This window comes from Natator depressus, chromosome 11 (assembly GCF_965152275.1).
Source record: "Natator depressus isolate rNatDep1 chromosome 11, rNatDep2.hap1, whole genome shotgun sequence".
Taxonomy (NCBI): domain Eukaryota; kingdom Metazoa; phylum Chordata; order Testudines; family Cheloniidae; genus Natator; species Natator depressus.
In genome coordinates, this window is record NC_134244.1 from 4,934,378 (window position 1) to 4,953,580 (window position 19,203).

General features: G+C 41.2%; 1 protein-coding gene across 1 annotated transcript in view; it reads left to right on the top strand.

Annotated features, from left to right (window-relative positions):
• The window catches only part of MAP3K2 (mitogen-activated protein kinase kinase kinase 2), an 88,462-nt gene that overhangs the window by 21,978 nt on the left and 47,281 nt on the right, over positions 1-19,203 (top strand). The gene's annotated exons all lie outside the window — the stretch shown is intronic.

The following is a 19,203-nucleotide window of genomic DNA, read 5'->3' on the forward strand; positions in this document are numbered from 1 at the left end:
CGGAGGAATAGGGAAAGTGCATATATGAGGTCTTGATTCCATGGTACTGTATGAGAAAGACATCTTGTAAACATCCCAAGCTCGTACCTCCTCTAAAACAAAAGACTGGATATTTTGTGTTCTCTTTCGTCATGAATAAATCTACAATGGAATTTTCCCGCTGATGAAATAACAGTCCTGTAGATCTCATTGCCAGACGATAATGTAGTCGATAAGATGCCATTGTTTTGGTCTTGGGTGCATCCAGGATGTTTTGGTTTTTGTCTGGTATCTGGAAAAAGGTATTCCTGATAGCTAATCGCTGCTTGACATACTAAATAAAATTGCTAGTCTCCTTCCCAGTCCCATGCTGTCTGCTGCCAGGTTAGCACATTTCTTTCAACTGTGGCATTAGAGTTCCCTATGGTAATCAGGTTATCTGACACTGATGAAGACATGAGTTTTTTTTCTAAGTTACTGTAGAACTTTTCTTTCTCATCATATGCATTTGTCATGGAAGGAGCAAAAGTGCTGGCAATGGTAACATACCACTCATGTTTCAATGGCAACTGTAGAACCATAAGCCGATCACTTATGCCGTTAGGTAGACTTTCAAGCTTGAAAGCAGTGGAGTTGCTAATCGCAAAGCCATTACTTGATTGTCATGGCTCTGAGCATGGACAACCTCAGCAGAAGAATGTTCAATGTACCCTGCATTGATCTCTGTGAGTTGCTCTTTGTCAGTGAGTCTGGTTTCACTGGCAGTGTTAACCCAATACCTGGTCAGTTCTGTTGCATCAAGTCCTGAGCCTCTCTCAGCTTGGTTGGTGGTAGGGTTGTTGCATAGAGTTCTGATGTTCCACAAAGCTATTATAATTGGTGTCATAAGCTGCTGATATGCAGATTTGTGACTATGACCACCAGTATCACCACACCTGTCGCTTCACCACTCGCAAATGATGATAAAACTTTCCTCTGTCATGTGAACACACGTGAGAGTTGTTCCCAGGGGCGATGGCTTGCATTGCACCATCCACGCTCTGTTTACCTGTGCTCTAGTGCAGTGTTTTTCAATCTTTTTTTCATTTGTAGACCCCTAAAAAATTTCAAATGGAGGTGCTGACCCCTTTGGAAATCTTAGATATAGTCTGTGGTTCCCCAGGGGTCCATAAACCACAGGTTGAGAACCACTTCTCTGGTGGCATGCAGTCACAGGATGGCTGTCAGGGATTAGTGTGTATTCTATGGCTGTCAGTGTGGAATTGTTCCATGCGCCCTCTACAGTAATAGACAACTGCTATGCTTGCATCTGTGTGCTGCGCTGTTGTAGAGTGTAACGCTCTCATCTGCCAGAGAAACCACTGAGCTCTTCGCTACTAACCGTAACTAGGGGCATGATAGTGAGGGTCAAGGCATGTTCTGCACAGTAGTGGTCCTGTTCACTACACCTATGGGGCCTGGTGCTGCTCTGAGTTCCCTTGCAGAATTTGCCATGGCATGCAAGGATCCAGTTACCAGTTGGTACCACTAAGGAGGTACTGCAAGGGTCTTTCCTTTAGAAAGGTCGTGTACCAGCAGGGAGGACTTGTACACTCTGCCTCCTTTTCACCTCAGTGAGGCTAGCTGGCAGCCAAAGATGATAGTAGTAGAATCAATACATTGATCAGCGGTGCTAGATGCTTCACATAGGCCTGTGCCACTAACTGTGCCCTGGCACTCACCAGCCTATCCATTAATTTTGTGTTAAACGTTGTTATGCTCCTGGCTTGTTTAAAGAAATACCAATTTCTTCAAGTTTCTGTATGTGTGTATCCCATTCATGGTCCACATGTGCCCTCTGCACCAGCGTTTCTGAAAATTTTCTATAGTCGTGCCTATTATGGGTTGCATGTGCACCCTAGATGCCCTTATGTTTCCCCTTCTGAAGTCATAAAGGACAGAATGAGTGGCGGCTGGGGTCAGTTTGTTCTGACTACCTCTTGACTGAGAAATGGAACAACAGTGTTCCTTTTTCCGATAGTTAAAGTGTTGATACTGTTTTTATTATAGTTACTGTAGGTATTTAGAGCTTCAGTTAACCTGTTGAAAAACTAATTATATATAGATTTAGTTTTAGTGAGTTAGTTGCTCAGAACTGATATTTGGCCATCTGGCTGAGTCTTGGTCACTGGGATTGAAATCTTGTCCATCTAGAGGAGGGGTAATTGCCCTAAATGGTGGACATGACATATGCCTTTGTTTAGGTGAGAGCCATATCACCTGTGTGTGCAATTTGTAAATCTTTTTCAAAAAACACACACACACAAAGTACAGGAGTCAAGACTGAAATTTTCTCATGGAGAAGTCTCTCAGAGTAGTATCTGACTCAGTGGTACCTCAAGGGCAGGAGATCTGAGCCCTTTCCAGGTCAGGTCCAGGTCCAGGTCAACCAAGTCAGACTTTTAATGCTCCATCGAGGAGAGAGGTGGCTATGGGTGCCAGAGCATCATAAAGACCTCACTCTCTTTATCAAAAGCTCTAAATCTCAGCATCAAGCACTGTCAGACCAGTCAGACACTCTAGCTTCCCACGGGAGAAAGAAGCATTGCACAGGTCATCTCTTGGCACAGAGAAGCAGTCACCAAGAAATTTAGCTAAATGGCATTGTTCCAATTGGTACCACATTTTAAACGTGACACCAAAACAGCAAACTCTGGCACTGCTTAACTCGGTGTACCACCGTAACAATCGTTTTTGTCAGTGGATCACTCTTGATGCATGTGGCACTAGCGCATTCAGTTCCAGCTGTGAAAATGGTGATGCTTATTGCATTGGTGCTGTCTGAACCGGTATCAGGTACTTTGGTGCTGAATGTGCTGGTGATAGGACTCAACCGGCAGTCCCTTTTACCACTCAGCTGATATCAATAACTTGTAGCTAGAATCTCCCCTGTTGGACATGTCTCCAATATCTGGCACACCTAAATCTCCCCTGGAGCATGAATCCAGGGTCCTGGTGGTTGCTGTGACTGTCTAAGTGACTTCAGTGATTCTTTTACTAAACAAATTATAATGCATCCAAGGACAGCTCCTTTATTGGAGTTTTCTTCTTTCATTTGCTGTCTCCAGTACAGACCTATCACCAGAATAGCCATTGCTTACACAGGTTCCACCCTGGAGTAGTGGACAGCTCAAGAAAGGCTCATTTTGAACTACATTTAGAAATCCCATATGAGAAACCCCCTTTGCTCCCTAGATGCCGCTGCCTTGCCCGATGTGCTTTATCTTAAACATTCCAGAACATCAAATCATCCATCTGCTCTTCTCTCAAGACATGGTGTGTCTTCAAGTATCTAGGCTCTTTCCTTCAAGATAAATTACTTCAGAAACACTACAGTTGAGCGAAGAGGAAGAAGAGGCACACCAGGTAGAATCATCTCCAAAGAGATGTTTTTCATCTCCAGATAAGACACTAGTGTTGTCAGTATCAGTGTCTATAAATGGTTTTAAGACTTTCCAGGAGCCCTTAGAGGATGGTTGATGTGATTTGAGATTCCTTTGGAGGTGGTTTAGAAGAAGACTAACTTTTCAACATTCTTCAACCATCTACACAAAATAGAGTAGCCCTACCTGTCGACGAGGGCATTCTTAAACCTGCAAAAGACTTAGATGCTGGCATAGCACACATCTCTGCAATTCCAGAACATGCTGACTAAAAATATCAGGTCCCACCTAAAAGGCTGATGCTCTCAAAAACATATACTTGGAAGAATTTTTTTCATCTAGGCCACCTTCATCTCAATACTCAGTCGATTGATTGTTTAGGAGAGTATTTTGTCTGTATCCAGCTGTTGATGCTTGTTTTTTACTTAAGTTGTAAGCTCTTTGGGGTCGGGGACAGTGTTTGTGGTCTGTTTGTGCAGTGCCTAGCACAATGGGGTTCTGGTCCATGACACGGGCTTGTAGGCACTAGGGTAATACTAATAAGAAAAATAATAAAAGTACCATTTCTAATCTTGCATCTGACTGAGACTGATTCAGTAAATTTCAGTGTTGTATTAGTAACCTAGATGGATGGTGAAAGTTGGAATTTTCAACTAGGTTAAATGGTAAAATATTGTGTGACAACATATCTAGGATAAACATCACTTTTAATGTAAGTGTAAAGGCCATGAAAGTCGTGCATTACCATATTATTGATGATGCTGGTAGTGATGCCAATAGTAAAAGTTGTCCAGTGTTTCCCATTATTAAGACCCTGTTTTGAGTTGCGCTTATAACTTTTTGCCAAACTTTAACCTTTAAGGCTGGAATTTTCCATGCCAAGTGTTTGCCTCAAGCTGAATTTGTTTTGGAAGGTTTCAGCTAAAATGATCCAGGTGTTTCTTAGAATGTTAGGGAACTTGAGACACTTGGGATCTGATTTACAGAAGTGCTTAGCATTCGCAACTGAAGTCAGGAGGAGCTGTGCTCTGAACCTGAAAAGAGCTAGGTAATATGAAAAATCAGGCCTTCCCGAGGCTTCTCAAATTGGGCGTCTCTTTGCCGCAGTTCCTCATGTAAAATGGGGATAATACCATATCACTTCATAGATGTGTTGTGGTGATAAATTAAGGTTTGTAAAGAACTAAGATACTAAAATAAGATCACCATAGAAAAGCTTATAAGGACAATTAATTTTGTATTCAGAGCAGGCTCTTAAGGATGTGCAGTAAATGATGCATGGGGCCACATTCTGAAAGAGGATAAAAATAAATATTGAATAGCTACCCATTCATTTAGCATCATCCATCCTGTGCACTGATTGAGGCAGAAGTACTGTGGAAAAAATAGTAAGTGATAATATATTTAAAGATCATATCACAAATACAGGAGGGATTAAAGTTTCGTAGGCAACCTTACTTTTGACATTTCCTAACTTGAGTATGTACTTCTGCAACCTTAACACTCTTTTAACATAACTTATTTGGATGTGATAGCTATTAGAGTGGCACATCTATAGCTTACAAAGTTTATTTTGAGAACACTTCCCATTCCAAAAACACATTCAGCAAAACTGGAAATATACAGTTCTGTTGCTACATCAGATTTTTGTGTGAATGCACAAGCAAGTTTAGAATAATGTATTGGTCTAATAACTAGTTGTATTGCAAGGCATAGAAAATGTTGTTTTTCCTGGAGACTTGATTAAATGCTTTATGAAAGATTGTCTTGTCTTACCACAATGTCCTGAAAAAGCTAATACTGCCATCTTTAATATAGTTATAAAAATTACTTATGTTGAATTTTCCCTCTTTGTTCTGCATGTAATTGTTTGTTTTTAAAAAGTCAGAATAATAAATATAGCCTACAGTAATCCAATATATAGTCTACAATAAGTATTCTTTACAGGTAGCATGTACAAGGAATTCATATTTCTGGCTTTCTTGCTCTCCCAAAATGGTAGACTTTCAGCCCATCGTGGGTCATAGAACTTAAGCATAAACCTGTAAAAGAATAATTGTAAAGTTCTAGATACTGGATATTAAAGTGTGTACCCTGTACTTGAGACTCGGGTGCATATGGAGGTGAGCTGTCAAAAGTGTATCTCAATCCATGAGCAAAATGTAGCTATTCATACTTAAATTATGGTAGTGAAACACTTTTGTCCTAATTGTATGTAGCGCTAAATGTATATAGGGAGTCAGATCTCAATTTTAATTTATATTCTTATTACTTAAAATTAATGTTAATAGATTATAAGCTCCTTGAGGGCAGGAATTGCCTTTTCAATAAGTAGGTGAACTTAGTTCATTCTAACTTTAGAGATGTTACCACTTTTAGTGCTATGCCTCATTTTAAGAGTGGGGAATATGCTGCAATCAGTAATACTTCTAAAACCGGAAACAACTGTTGAAGTGTATTTCACTTTGTTTGTACAGCATAGTGTAATTAGACCTCAGTTCTGACTGGTGTCTGAGTTCTTCTATAATATAAATAACAGAAATATCCTGTACATACATACACTTCAGGGAGTATGGCTTACAACTCTTAGGATGTTTGTTTTTAAAAAGGCCTTAGCTATGGCTTCTTGAAGAAATAAAATTAATGCATTGAAGCTTCTGTAACAGAAATACTGAGCTTTCATTATATCATGTTTACCAAACCAAAGAAAATAGGTTGACTCTTCGGCCATAAGATTGAGTTAGAACTGGCAGTAGTGCCACCCAGTGAAAGTTTCAGCAGAAGACCTTCCAAGATCACCAGAAGCTAATGGTACCTTAGCTTAGACTGCCTTTAAAAACAAAAACCAAGCAGCAATGCAGAAAAACACCCCCACCCCCCAAAACCAAAAAAAAACTAACAAAGGGCAAACAAACCAAAAAACCCTTTTAATATGTGGGTATGGCTCTTAGCATAGTAATCAAGCATGATTTTAGTGAAGATAAAGATAAACCCATTAAATATTTCCTTTAAGGCCCTGTAATATGACATCAGCATGCTGTTGGGTGACTTATAAATGCAGCAGAAATTAAGAAAGCAAAAATCCAAACGAAGAAAATAAAGTATGTTGTCCATCTGCAGAAACTGAATGGGAAACATGTCTGTTTTGTAGACAGTGGAGGACACAGACAAATAGATCATGTCATACTTGGATATACAGTAAGAATTCCTTTCTGTAGAGTATTCTGAGATCTGGCAGTACTTATACAGAAATGTAGTGATCTTGCTTGTAAATCAGAGCCAAGAACAATGTTGGAACTAGATTGAATTTATAATTTTATCAAGTACAAACAACATAAAGAGTAAATGAAAACATTCTCACCTCTGCCACAAATGTTAGAGTTCAAACTTTGTCATACTTGATCACATTTATAATGTGGAAACAAAATAAAGTCCAGGCCAGTGATATATAAACGTAGTGCCTTAAAAGGGCCAATTTCACAAAGCTGAAAACAGTTATGAGCCAAATCAGCTGGGATGAAGTGCTTAATCAGAAAAATGTGAATGATAATTGGGAATTGTTTAAGAATATATTATTAGATGCGCAAAAAGCTACAGTCGAGGGGGAAGGCTGTATTGGTTAAAAAAAACAACACTGATTTTGAGGGGAAGTTAAGACAGATATAACTATATCTATCTACATAAATGAAAGAAAGGGGAAGTAGATAGTAACGAATATAAATCAGAAGCTAGGAATCAGACAGTTGATAAGGGAAGTTCCAGAAGACTGTAAGAAAGCTAATGTTATAGGCCTTTCGGTCTGACATTCATCCCAATCAAGAGGATGGAGTGGGTGATACGGGACTTAATAAAGAATGAAAGGAGAGTAACATAACTTATGCATACCAACATGGGCTTCCAGTTCCACGCTCAGGGCCAGGTAGGCAGGCAGAGCTTCAGAGTCTCAATGCATGGATGAGACGATGATGTAGAGAGAAGGGGTTTAGGAACTGGGGAAACTTTTGGGATGGGGGAGTCTATACAGGAAGGATGGGCTCCACCTAAACGAAAGTGGATCCAGACTGCTGGCACTTAACATTAAAAAGGTTGCAGAGCAGGTTTTAAACTAAGAGATGGGGGAAAGTCGATTGCTGCGGAGGAGCACGTGGATCAGACCGAGACTTCTCTTAGAGGAGAGTCTATTGATAGAGATTCTCTAGGTTTTAGTCAGGAGGAGAGGATGGAAGAGGATAAAGTACAGGCCAGATCAGACGAGAAACATTCACATAAAAAAGAATCTGACACATCAGAAAAGGGCAGACGAATAAACAGTGACAAGTTTAAGTGCTTGTACACAAATGCTAGAAGTCTAAATAATAAGATGGGTGAACTAGAGTGCCTCGTGTTAAAGGAGGATATTGATATAATAGGCATCACAGAAACCTGGTGGAGTGAGGACAATCAATGGGACATAATCATTCCGGGGTACAAAATATAACTGAAGGACAGAACAGGTCGCTGGGGGGGACGAACGGGAGGGGAGAAGAGTGGCATTATATGTGAAAGAAAATGTAGAATCAAATGAAGTAAAAATCTTAAATGAAGCCACATGTTCCATAGAATCTGGATGGATAGTAATTCCATGCTCTAATAAGAATATAACATTAGGGATCGATTATTGACCACCTGACCAGGACAGTGAGAGTAATGATGAAATGCTAAGGGAGATTAGAGAGACTACCAAAATAAAGAACTCAGTAATAGTGCGGGATTTCAGTTATCCCTATATTGACTGGGTACGTGTCACTTCAGGACAAAATGCAGAGACAAAATTTCTCGATACTTTAAATGACTGCTTCTTGGAACAGCTGGTACAGGAACCCACAAGAGGAGAGGCAGTTCTCGATTTAGTCTGGAGTGGCAGGATCTGGTCCAAGAGGTAACTATAACAGGACTGCTTGGAAATAGTGACCATAATATAACAACATTTAACATTCCTGTGGTGGGAAGATCACCTCAACAGCCCAACACTGTGGCATTTAATTTCAGAAAGGGGAACTATGCAAAAATGAGGAGGTTAGTTACACAGAAATTAAAAGGTACAGTGACGAGAGTGAAATCCCTGCAAGCTGCATGGACACTTTTCAAAGACACCATAATAGAGGCCCAACTTAAATGTATACCCCAAATTAAAAAACACAGTAAAAGAACTAAAAAAGAGCCACCGTGGCTTAACAACCATGTAAAAGAAGCAGTAAGAGAGATAAAAAGGCATCTTTTTAAAAGTGGAAGTCAAACCCTAATGAGGTAAATAGAAAAGAGCATAAACACTGCCAAATTAAGTGTAAAAATGTAATAATGTCAAGTAATGTCAAGTTGCAGTGGGGGAGGTTTAGGTTGGATATTAGGAAAAAAATTTTCACTAGGAGGGTGGTGAAACACTGGAATGCGTTACCTAGGGAGGTGGTAGAAACTTCTTCCTTGGAAGTTTTTAAGGTCAGGCTTGACAAAGCCCTGGCTGGGATGATTTGATTGGGGATTGGTCCTGCTTTGAGCAGGGGGTTGGACTAGATGACCTCCTGAGGTCCCTTCCAACCCTGATATTCTATGATTCTATGAATAAGAAAAGCCAAAAAGGAGTTTGAAGAACAGCTAGCCAAAACCTCAAAAGGTAATAACAAAATATTTTAAGCACATCGGAAGCAGGAAGCCTGCTAAACAACCAGTGGGGCCCCTGGACGATCTTTTGTAGGTGACAAATCTGAGGAATTGTTACACACTGAAGTGTCGCTAGAGGAGGTTTTGGAATTAATTGATAAACTTAACAGGAACCAGTCACCGGGACCAGATGGCATTCACCCAAGAGTTCTGAAAGAACTCAAATGTGAGATTGCGAAGTAGTAACTATGGTTTGTAACCTGTCCTTTAAATCAGCTACTGTACCCAATGCCTGAAAGATAGCTAATGTAACACCAATATTTAAAAATGGCTCTAGAGGTGATCCCAGCAATTATAGACCAGTAAGTCTAATGTCAGTACCGGGCAAATTAGTCAAAACAATAATAAAGAATAAAATTGTCAGACACATAGAAGAACATAAATTGTTGGGTAAAAGTCAGCATGGTTTCTGTAAAGGGAAATCATGTCTTACTAATCTATTGGAGTTCTTTGAAGGGGTCAACAAACATGTGGACAAGGGGGATCCAGTGGACATAATGTACTTAGATTTCCAGAAAGGCTTTGACAAGGTCCCTCACCAAAGGCTCTTAATAAATTAAGTTGTCATGGGATAAGAGGGAAGATCCTTTCATGGATTGAGAACTGGTTAAAAGACAGGGAACAAAGGGTAGGAATACACGGTAAATTTTCAGAATGGAGAGGGGTAACTAGTGGTGTTCCCTAAGGCTCAGCCCTAGGACCAATCCTATTCAACTTATTCATAAATGATCTGGAGAAAGGGGTAAAGAGTGAGGTGGCAAAGTTTGCAGATAATACTAAACTGCTCAAGATCGTTAAGACCAAAGCAGACTGTGAAGAACTTTAAAAAAACTCACAAAACTAAGTGATTGGGCAACAAAATGGCAAATGAAATTTGATGTGGATAAATGTGAAGTAATGCACACTGGAAAAAATAACGCCAACGATACATACAATATGATTGGGGCTAATTTAGCTACAACTAATCAGGAAAGAGATCTTGGAGTCATCGTGGATAGTTCTCTGAAGACATCCACGCAGTGTGCAGCGGCTCTCAAAAAAGTAAACGGGATGTTAGGAATCATTAAAAAAGGGACAGAGAATCAGACAGAGAATATCTTATTGCCCTTATATAAATCCATGGTACGCCCACATCTTGAATACTGCCTACAGATGTGGTGGTCTCATCTCAAAAAAGATATACTGGCATTAGAAAAGGTTCAGAGAAGGGCAATTAAAATGATTAGGGGTTTGGAACGGATCCCATATGAGGAGAGATTTAAGAGGCTAGGACTTTTCAGCTTGGAAAAGAGGAGACTAAGGGGGGATGTGACAGGTATATAAAATCATGAGTGATGTGGAGAAAGTGAATAAGGAAACGTTGTTTACTTGTTCCCATAATATAAGAACTAGGGACCACCAAATTAAATTAATGGGCAGCAGGTTTAAAACAAATAAAAGGAGGTGGTTCTTCACTCAGCCCACAGACAACCTGTGGAACTCCTTGCCTGAGGAGGTTGTGAATGCTAGGACTATAACAGGGTTTAAAAGAGAACTAGATAAATTCATAGAGGTTAAGTCCATTAATGGCTGTTAAGGATGGGTAAGGAATGGTGTCCCTAGCCTCTGTTTGTCAGAGGGTGGAGATGGATTGCAGGAGAGAGATCACTTGATCATTACCTGTTAGGTTCACTCCCTCTGGGGCACCTTGCATTGGCCACTGTCCGTAGACAGGATACTAGGCGGGATGGACCTTTGGTCTGACCCAGTATGGCCATTCTTATGTTCCTATATTCTTATACTTACGGAAAATAGATCCTGTCTAGCTTGTAATGTCATCAAAAACAGAAACCAAGTGTGGTTGACGAAGGCAATAGTGTTTGTGTAATAGACTTAGACATTTGACTTGGTATTGAATACTTTTGATTAAAAAAACTAGAATGGTATAAAATTAACATGGCACACATTAAATGGATTAAAAGCTGGCGTACAGATAGGTCTCAAAACATAATTGTAAATGGGAAAATCATCATCAAATGGGTATTTCCAGTGGGGTCCCATATAGATCAGTTCTTGGCCCTCTGCTATTTAGCATTTTTATTAATGACCTGGAAGAAAACATAAAATAACTGATAAAGTTTGTCAAACACACACATTGGGGGAGTTGTAAGTAATGAAGAGGACAGGTCACAGAGGCAGTGTGATCTGGTAAACTGGGCGTAGGTAAAGAATATGCATTTTAATATGGCCAAAAGAAATCTGATGAGGTTCAATAAGGATAAGTGCAGGGTCCTGCACTTAGGATGGAAGAATCCAATGCACCGCTACAGACTAGGGACCGAATGGCTAGGCAGCAGTTCTGCAGAAAAGGACCTGGGGTGACAGTGGACGAGAAGCTGGATATGAGTCAACAGTGTGCCCTTGTTGCCAAGAAGGCCAATGGCATTTTGGGATGTATAAGTAGGGGCATAGTGAGCAGATCGAGGGACGTGATCGTTCCCCTCTATTCGACACTGGTGAGGCCTCATCTGGAGTACTGTGTCCAGTTTTGGGCCCCACACTACAAGAAGGATGTGGATAAATTGGAGAGAGTCCAGCGAAGGGCAACAAAAATGATTAGGGGTCTAGAGCGCATGACTTATGAAGAGAGGCTGAGGGAGCTGGGATTGTTTAGTCTGCAGAAGAGAAGAATGAGGGGGGATTTGATAGCTGCTTTCAACTACCTGAAAGGGGGTTCCAAAGAGGATGGCTCTAGACTGTTCTCAATGGTAGCAGATGACAGAACGAGGAGTAATGGTCTCAAGTTGCAATGGGGGAGGTTTAGATTGGATATTAGGAAAAACTTTTTCACTAAGAGGGTGGTGAAACACTGGAATGCGTTACCTAGGGAGGTGGTAGAATCTCCTTCCTTAGAGGTTTTTAAGGTCAGGCTTGACAAAGCCCTGGCTGGGATGATTTAACTGGGAATTGGTCCTGCTTCGAGCAGGGGGTTGGACTAGATGACCTTCTGGGGTCCCTTCCAACCCTGATATTCTATGATTCTATGGCCAAATATAACTATATACAGGTAGGAACACAGAGTGTAGGCCAAAGGTGGGCAGACTATAGCTCACGGGCCGCATCCATACCATTTGACCTTTTAATTCAGCCCTCGAGCTCCCGCTGGGGAGCAGGGTCGGGTGCTTGCCCCACTCCACGCGGCTCCCAAAAGCAACAGCATACCCCCCCTCCAGCTCCTACGCGTAGGGGCCTGGGAGCCAGGGGGCTCTGCGCGGTGCCCTCTCCCTAAGCACTGGCTCTGCAGCTCCCATTGGCTGGGAATCCGCACCCTGAACTCCTCATTTCTGGCCCCACCCCAGAGCCCACACCCCCAGCCGGAGCCCTCACCCCCTCCCGCACCTTAACCCCCAATTTCGTGCGCATTCATGGCCCACCATACAATTTCCATACCCAGATATGGCCTTCAGGCCAAAAAGTTTGCCCCTCTCTGGTGAAGGCCATACTTACTTAATGAGCCACTCTATCCTGGGAACTAGTGATTTTGAAAAAGAGTTGGGAGCCATGATGAGTAAGCAACTGAACATGAGCTCCTAATGTGGTGATGTGGCCAAAAGGGCTAATGTAATCTTTGGATGCATACATAAGGAAGACTTGAGTAGGAGTAGAGAGGTTATTTTACCTCTAGATGTGTCACTGGTGTGACTGCTGCCAGAATACTGTGTCCTAGTCTGTTCACAATTCAAGCAGAATGTTGATCAACTGGAGAGGGTTCAGAGTTGAGCTCTGAGAATGATTAAAGAATTAGAAAACATGCCTTATAGTGATAGACTCAAGGAGCTCTAGCTATTTAGTTTAGCAAAGAGGAAGTTAAGGGGTGACTTGATTGCAATCTGTAAGTATCTGCATTGGGAACAAATATTTAATAATGGGCTGTAGATAAAACAGCTGATTCTCATTTAAATTAAAGCTGTTTTATACCACTCTGGCCACAATCCTTCTCCAAACCTTAGTTATCCACCTCTTGCTTGGCCAGTGTAACCTTCTGTTCTGGCCTCCTTGCATATGAATACTCTACCGTTTTCCAATATAACCAAAATGCAGTTGTTAGTTTTCTTCTTTGTCTGCCATTCTTACCACAATGTCCTCTCTTTGAAATACCTTCCTGGGTATCCTCTGTCTCAACTCATGCTGCCTGTCCTTGTCTTCAAGTCTTTGCTATAATCTCATCTCAGCTTCATCTCTGGTTTTGTCGTCTTTCTTTCTCTCTTGCTCCCTATGCTCCTTCCAGTCCTATGACTCTTTACTCCCAGTTTTTCCTATTTCAGATCCTACTAATGCCTTTGACGCTTTCATTTTTGAAGAAATGGGATATAATCTTTTTTTAAAAGTGTATGGAGGGGTTAATTTGGCAGCACAGTTGTCAGGGAAATACAGCATTTCAGCAGAGAATATAGAACATATTTTTGGTGCTTTAATATACAATTAGACAATTAATTAAAATAGATGACATTTATTAAAAGGACCCAGTTTCCATTTCAGGGAAGTTGAAACAAATAGCGAGTAAAATGTTTCTTTTAAGAACAATATAACAAATTGATAGAGCAATAGAGCGTTTATGGGACTCCTCCAAGACTGTGGAACAAAATCCTGTGGCATCTGAGCACTACTACAAACATCACATTGTATATCAGACATAAAAATTATTTTTGAAAAACATTCAAATGTAACTTTCCATCTGAGTGGTGAGAAGGAGAGAACCATACATGGTAGTCATGTCACTTAATGAACTCCTGGAAGGTGATCAGATACCGATGGTTAGAGCTGGATAAAGGCAATCCAGGCCCCCTTGGCAACTTGCGACAGGAGGCCCCAATATTTATGCCCCTGTGTTCCTTTCCCCACGTGGACTGGGGGGGACGGAGATGGTCCATTTAATCTCCCAGAGAGGCAGAAGCATGAACTCCTTCTCCTTCCAGGAGCAGTATCAGGAGCTTCCTCCCCTTGGAAACAAGGAGTGAGGAAGGTGTCCTACCATGCTCTCCTACCATGGAGAGGCAGAGTGCCAGCAGGGTGCTCCACCCAGTATTTAGGGTGTATCTGCTTGGGTGGGTGGACCAGAACAGTTCTGCTGCACTCTTTCCCCCTCTTGCCAGACACACACAGTCCTCTGCAGGAATGGTGTTGTCTGGGCCCCCCAGAACAGTAGGTCTTGGAGGTAACACCCCATTGAGGTGCATGGGGAAGTTCACACAATTCTGAGCTATTGTTTTAGGCTGTCAGTAGATGTGAGACATCGTTGTGTTTGTTACATTTGAGTCATGTTTTCAAGCTTTTCTTCACAACCATCAGGACTATAAACTTATTTTTTTAGAAAATGAAAGCTGAGATTTTGATAACACTGGAATGCTAGGTGTGGGCCTATAGTGGCTATGTCTTAATATTGTCCTGCTCCTACTGGGACCCAGGAAATGGGCGGACGCCCGCCCACTGCTAAAGGGTCCCCACCCCCAGCCTATGGGGGGGATCCACAGGACCTGGAAGCCAAGTAATTCCGGGGGACAACTAATAAAATAACAGGAATAGGAAGGCGGTCAAAGGGTCAAACAAAGGGAATCTTGTCCTGGTGATGGGCATGGTGTCAAAACCTGAACAGAATAGAACTAATCATTGCTTCAGGTTGATAGGCTCTTGTTAAAGGGACATTGGCAATTAGAAACCACTTTAAATTTTTGTTAAAATAGTCTATGTACTCTTAAATCAACATGCCAACTTTTTTAGGTTTACTATAACAATTTCATGTTTGTAAAAATGTCTTTTTCCTCCTTTGGTGTACAAAACACCAGCCACATAAACAAGGGAAACTAAGGTCATAAGGGAAATAATGAAACTAAGTATCAACAAATGCACAATTAAACTGAAATTAAAGGTGTTTTCTCTAATCTTTGCTACAATAATCATAGGTTTGCTTGGGAGGATAGGGGGCAGGTAAATGTTCAGATACAAATGTGTTTTTAAAGTTGATGGTGCCCCTCTATCTTTGGTTTAATTTCGTGCACCTCCATAGTGGGTGGGAGTGTGATAAAGTACAAGATTATGTGCTCAGAGACTCATCTGGGTCTGTATTTTAGGAGTGTCAGGTTGAACTTTGAATATATTTTCCCCTTCTTTAGCATAAGCTTTTAAAATGAGTATGAGCATGTTCTGCTGTTGCGGCATTTGTTGGATGCTGCTATATCTGCATTCAGAGACCATGTTTAACACCATCTGTTGTAAGTGCTGAGAATCTTAATACAAAAAAAGGTGACAAATTTTGAGTGCAGTTGTTACATGTAAAAAATATGGTTATTTATCGTACTGTAATTGTGGTTCTTTAAAATGTGTTGTCCATATATAGATTCCATTCCTGGACACTCAAACAAGACTAATGATCTTGATAGCACCAGCTTGGCCCAGGCAGTTCTGGTACCCAGCCTTCATGAGACTTTCAATTTAGCCTTCAGTAACATTGCCAGTGAGTCCAAACATTGTCTTCCTGAACAATGAAAATGTCTAGTATCCAAATTTGGCCTCTCTACTTCTCACATTCTGGATGTTGACAATCATCGAAAGAGCTTGTTCTAGAGATTTCCAAAACATTATCCTACAAAATAGAAAGGATGTTACAAGGTTCACATACGCTGCAAAGTGGAAAAGTTCTCCTTATTGGCAGAGCAACATCATATTTCTCCAACAGCAGCAAACATTCCTAAATATCTGGACTATTTAATGTTGATAAAAAGATCAGGGTTTTTTATCAGTTCTATAAGGTGCACCTGGCAGCTCTATCAGGGCACCATCCTCCTGTTCAGGATTTCATCCCAATTTGGGGGGATTTCTTAAGGGACTACTACATGTATTCCCACCAGTGTGGGAGCCTTCACTCTACTGGGATCTCAGTGTGGATTTAGGTGGGTTGATGAGTCCTCCCTTTGAGTTGTAGCATCATGTTCCTTACACTATCTTTCGGACTTCTTAGTGGCAGTCACCAGCCGGTAGGATCGGGGAATTGCCTGCACGCATGGTAACCTTTTTTTTGTGCATATAGGGAGGCTATGCGTAGGCCCCATTCAAAATTTCTACCCAAAGCAGTTTTTGACTTCCACCTAAACCACAGGATTCATCTACCAGTGTTATTACCCAAGCCCCACTCCAACCAAGGGCAGTCTAGACTACACTCTTCAGATATGCACAAACCCCTTTATCTTTACCTGGATAGAATTAAAGTCATTTCGTATTTCACTTATATTGTTTGTTGCCTTTGTGTGGGAGGGCCAAGCCATTTCATCTCAAAAGTTGTGTAAGTGGGTCTCAGGTTATATTAAGATATGTTATCAGTTAGCTAGTTTAGATCCACCAGATCAAGTCAGGGTTTATTTCACTTGAGCTCAGGCAGTTTTTCAGAATTGTTCAGTCTCAGAAATATGTATAACAGCTACACCTCTACCCCGATATAACGCTGTCCTCGGGAGCCAAAAGATCATACCGCGTTATAGGTGAAACCGCATTATATCAAACTTGCTTTGATCCACTGGAGCGCGCAGCACCCTCCTGGAGCACTGCTTTACTGCGTTCTATCCGAATTTGTGTTATATTGGGTCATGTTATATCGGGGTAGAGGTGTACTTGGGGATCAATTCATACTTTCTCAAAACACCATTCGTTGATAGGAGCTTCTAGACTGAATGTCTCCTTTGGCAGAGCTGTTTTACAGGTTTACTGCTTGTGGGCCATAAAGAGTGATATATGTATGGGCAAGCATTCAAAGAAGAAAAGTTGCTTACTTTAAATAACTTTTTTTTAAAGATGTGTTTTCCATATGTATATTCCACAACCCACCGTCCATGCCTACTTCTACAGAGTTTTATAACATCTGGATTCTGTATTGGTGAAGGAACTGTGAGGTTGGTTACCTTCTCTGTGCCCTTTGTTCTCTTGGGGAGGGTGGACACCAATGCATGCTGCTGGTCAAATGATTCTGATCTTGAGTTCATATGTACCAAAAGTGTAATATATATGGACAAATGCTCAAAGAAGATACAAACATGCTTACTGTTATAATTTTAAGGATTTTTAGCAGATTTTGCTGAGCTGCATGTTTTAATCTCTAAATTAGGAGGGCAAGTTTTAATGGCTATAAATAGTTACAAGATCATAGCCTCTTCTTCCCACCCCCTTTCAGTAGCTCTATAGTTCATAAAGATCCTCACTTACACTCCCCATTCTCCTTCTAGAGCCTATGCTGTTGTGATACTTGCTCTAGCAGAAAGAATCAAGGGGCTATTCCCTTCAGAACTCCTTACCACCACTCTTTGCAGTGACCATAGTCTTTTGCTGCTAGGGAGAATGGCACCTAGAGAGTAATTCATTTCCTCTTTGCCTAAAGTACACAGTCCCTCTGTGTTTCAAAGTCTCTTCTTGGCGTCTGAACTCTGATCCCATCAAGCTGAGTGATTTAAAAGTAAGCAGTTATATGAAAGCAAGCTATTTTCAGTTTGTGTAGAAACTTCCTTGTTAAACAACTTTTTCTTTTTGTTTAAAGAAAATAAAATTTTGTACCTTCAGTATTGCCAGATGCTTTAGTAAATTAAAAGGAAAAATGTGTGGATGTCTTTTTATGGGCTTGATCCTGTAACATAAAGCACTGCACATGTGCATGACATCATTGAAGTCAGTGGGAGGCCACTAGTGGAAGTGTCTGTGCTTGCCAGTTCTGTTTGCAGGGTTAAAGTCTGTTTTTATTTGTACTACTGTAGCACCTAAGAGTGGGACACTGTTGTGCTAAGTGATATACAGCCACAGATCAAAAAGACTGTCCTTGCCTATGTTGTGTGAGATGGTACTCTGGCAGATCAATTAGGAAGTGTGCTTTTCTGATTTTTCTCATGATCCTAGCGTGGTTTAAGATATGGTGATAATTATACTTTTAAACAGAAGCTGCCTACTTTGCCTCAACTCTTTTTTTGAATTGTTTACATTATTGCTATTATCCTATCTTGGCCTTCTCTACAGCCTTTCTCTTGGGCTGTAAGGTGACTGGGGGATTCTGAATGTATGAACATATAGTGTATGTAAACAGCTGACCTGGAACTTTTCCAACGATTGAGAGTCAAAGGTAGTCCTTTATGTTTTTAGGATGATTTCGTCTTCATGTGTGACAATGATTCGGGTTTGGCTCTGAGTTCTAGTGCCATCATACTTCATTTGTCTGGGTGCTTTGACTTGATGTGTCTTTATTCAGTGATCATTTGCATTTTTTCCTTATAAATTGTGTGTAAATATCTTTAAAAGAAATTGAGAAATGTAAATACAAATACTTTATTATGGCTGTGACTTTAACTTGTGTCTGTATAGTCACATAATATCTGTGCAAGTTAGCACATTGCATATACTAAGAAATTAGTTCTGAAAATATTTTATTTGTTCAGTGGGGACCAAATTAAGGTGAACCATAAATCTGAATTTCCTGACTTTTTTTTGTCGAAAGTCTTGATTATAATACTGTGTGGAGGAACACATTGTTCCCTCTTGTGGGAGAGGATCCAGGAGGAAGAAAATCCAGCAGCAGAATTCTTTTTTGGAGAACTTAGAGATAATGAGTTGTTGAACCTTCTGCCAAATCTTGGTATTTGTTATCAATTCACTCCATTTAATACCTAGTATTTTCCTAAGGCATTCGCTGTTATAGGCATTTATACAGCTGTCTATACCTCCAGTGCAGTGGTCTTCAAATTCTAGGGCATGCCCCCCAAGGTGGGCACAGAGGAACATTCAGGGGTGTGTGGCAGGACCTGGGCCAGACCCCATGCGGGATGAGGAGGGAGCGCCCCCAACCCTACTCAGCCCCCCGCCTCAGCTCCTGGCCGTGCCTCAACCCCCGGCTGCAGCTTCTCTCTGAGCCATGGCCCCACTCCCATCCCCAGCCTTGGCCCCCTTACTCCTGTCTGTGGCTTAAGCCTCTTTCTCTCCCCCCATCACAGCCTTGCTCCCAGCTATGGGTGTGGACCGGGGGTGGGGGTGAGGTGTCACAACGTGAAAAGTTTGGGAACCATTGCTCTAGTGGATTTTCAGCTTTCACATCCATATGTTG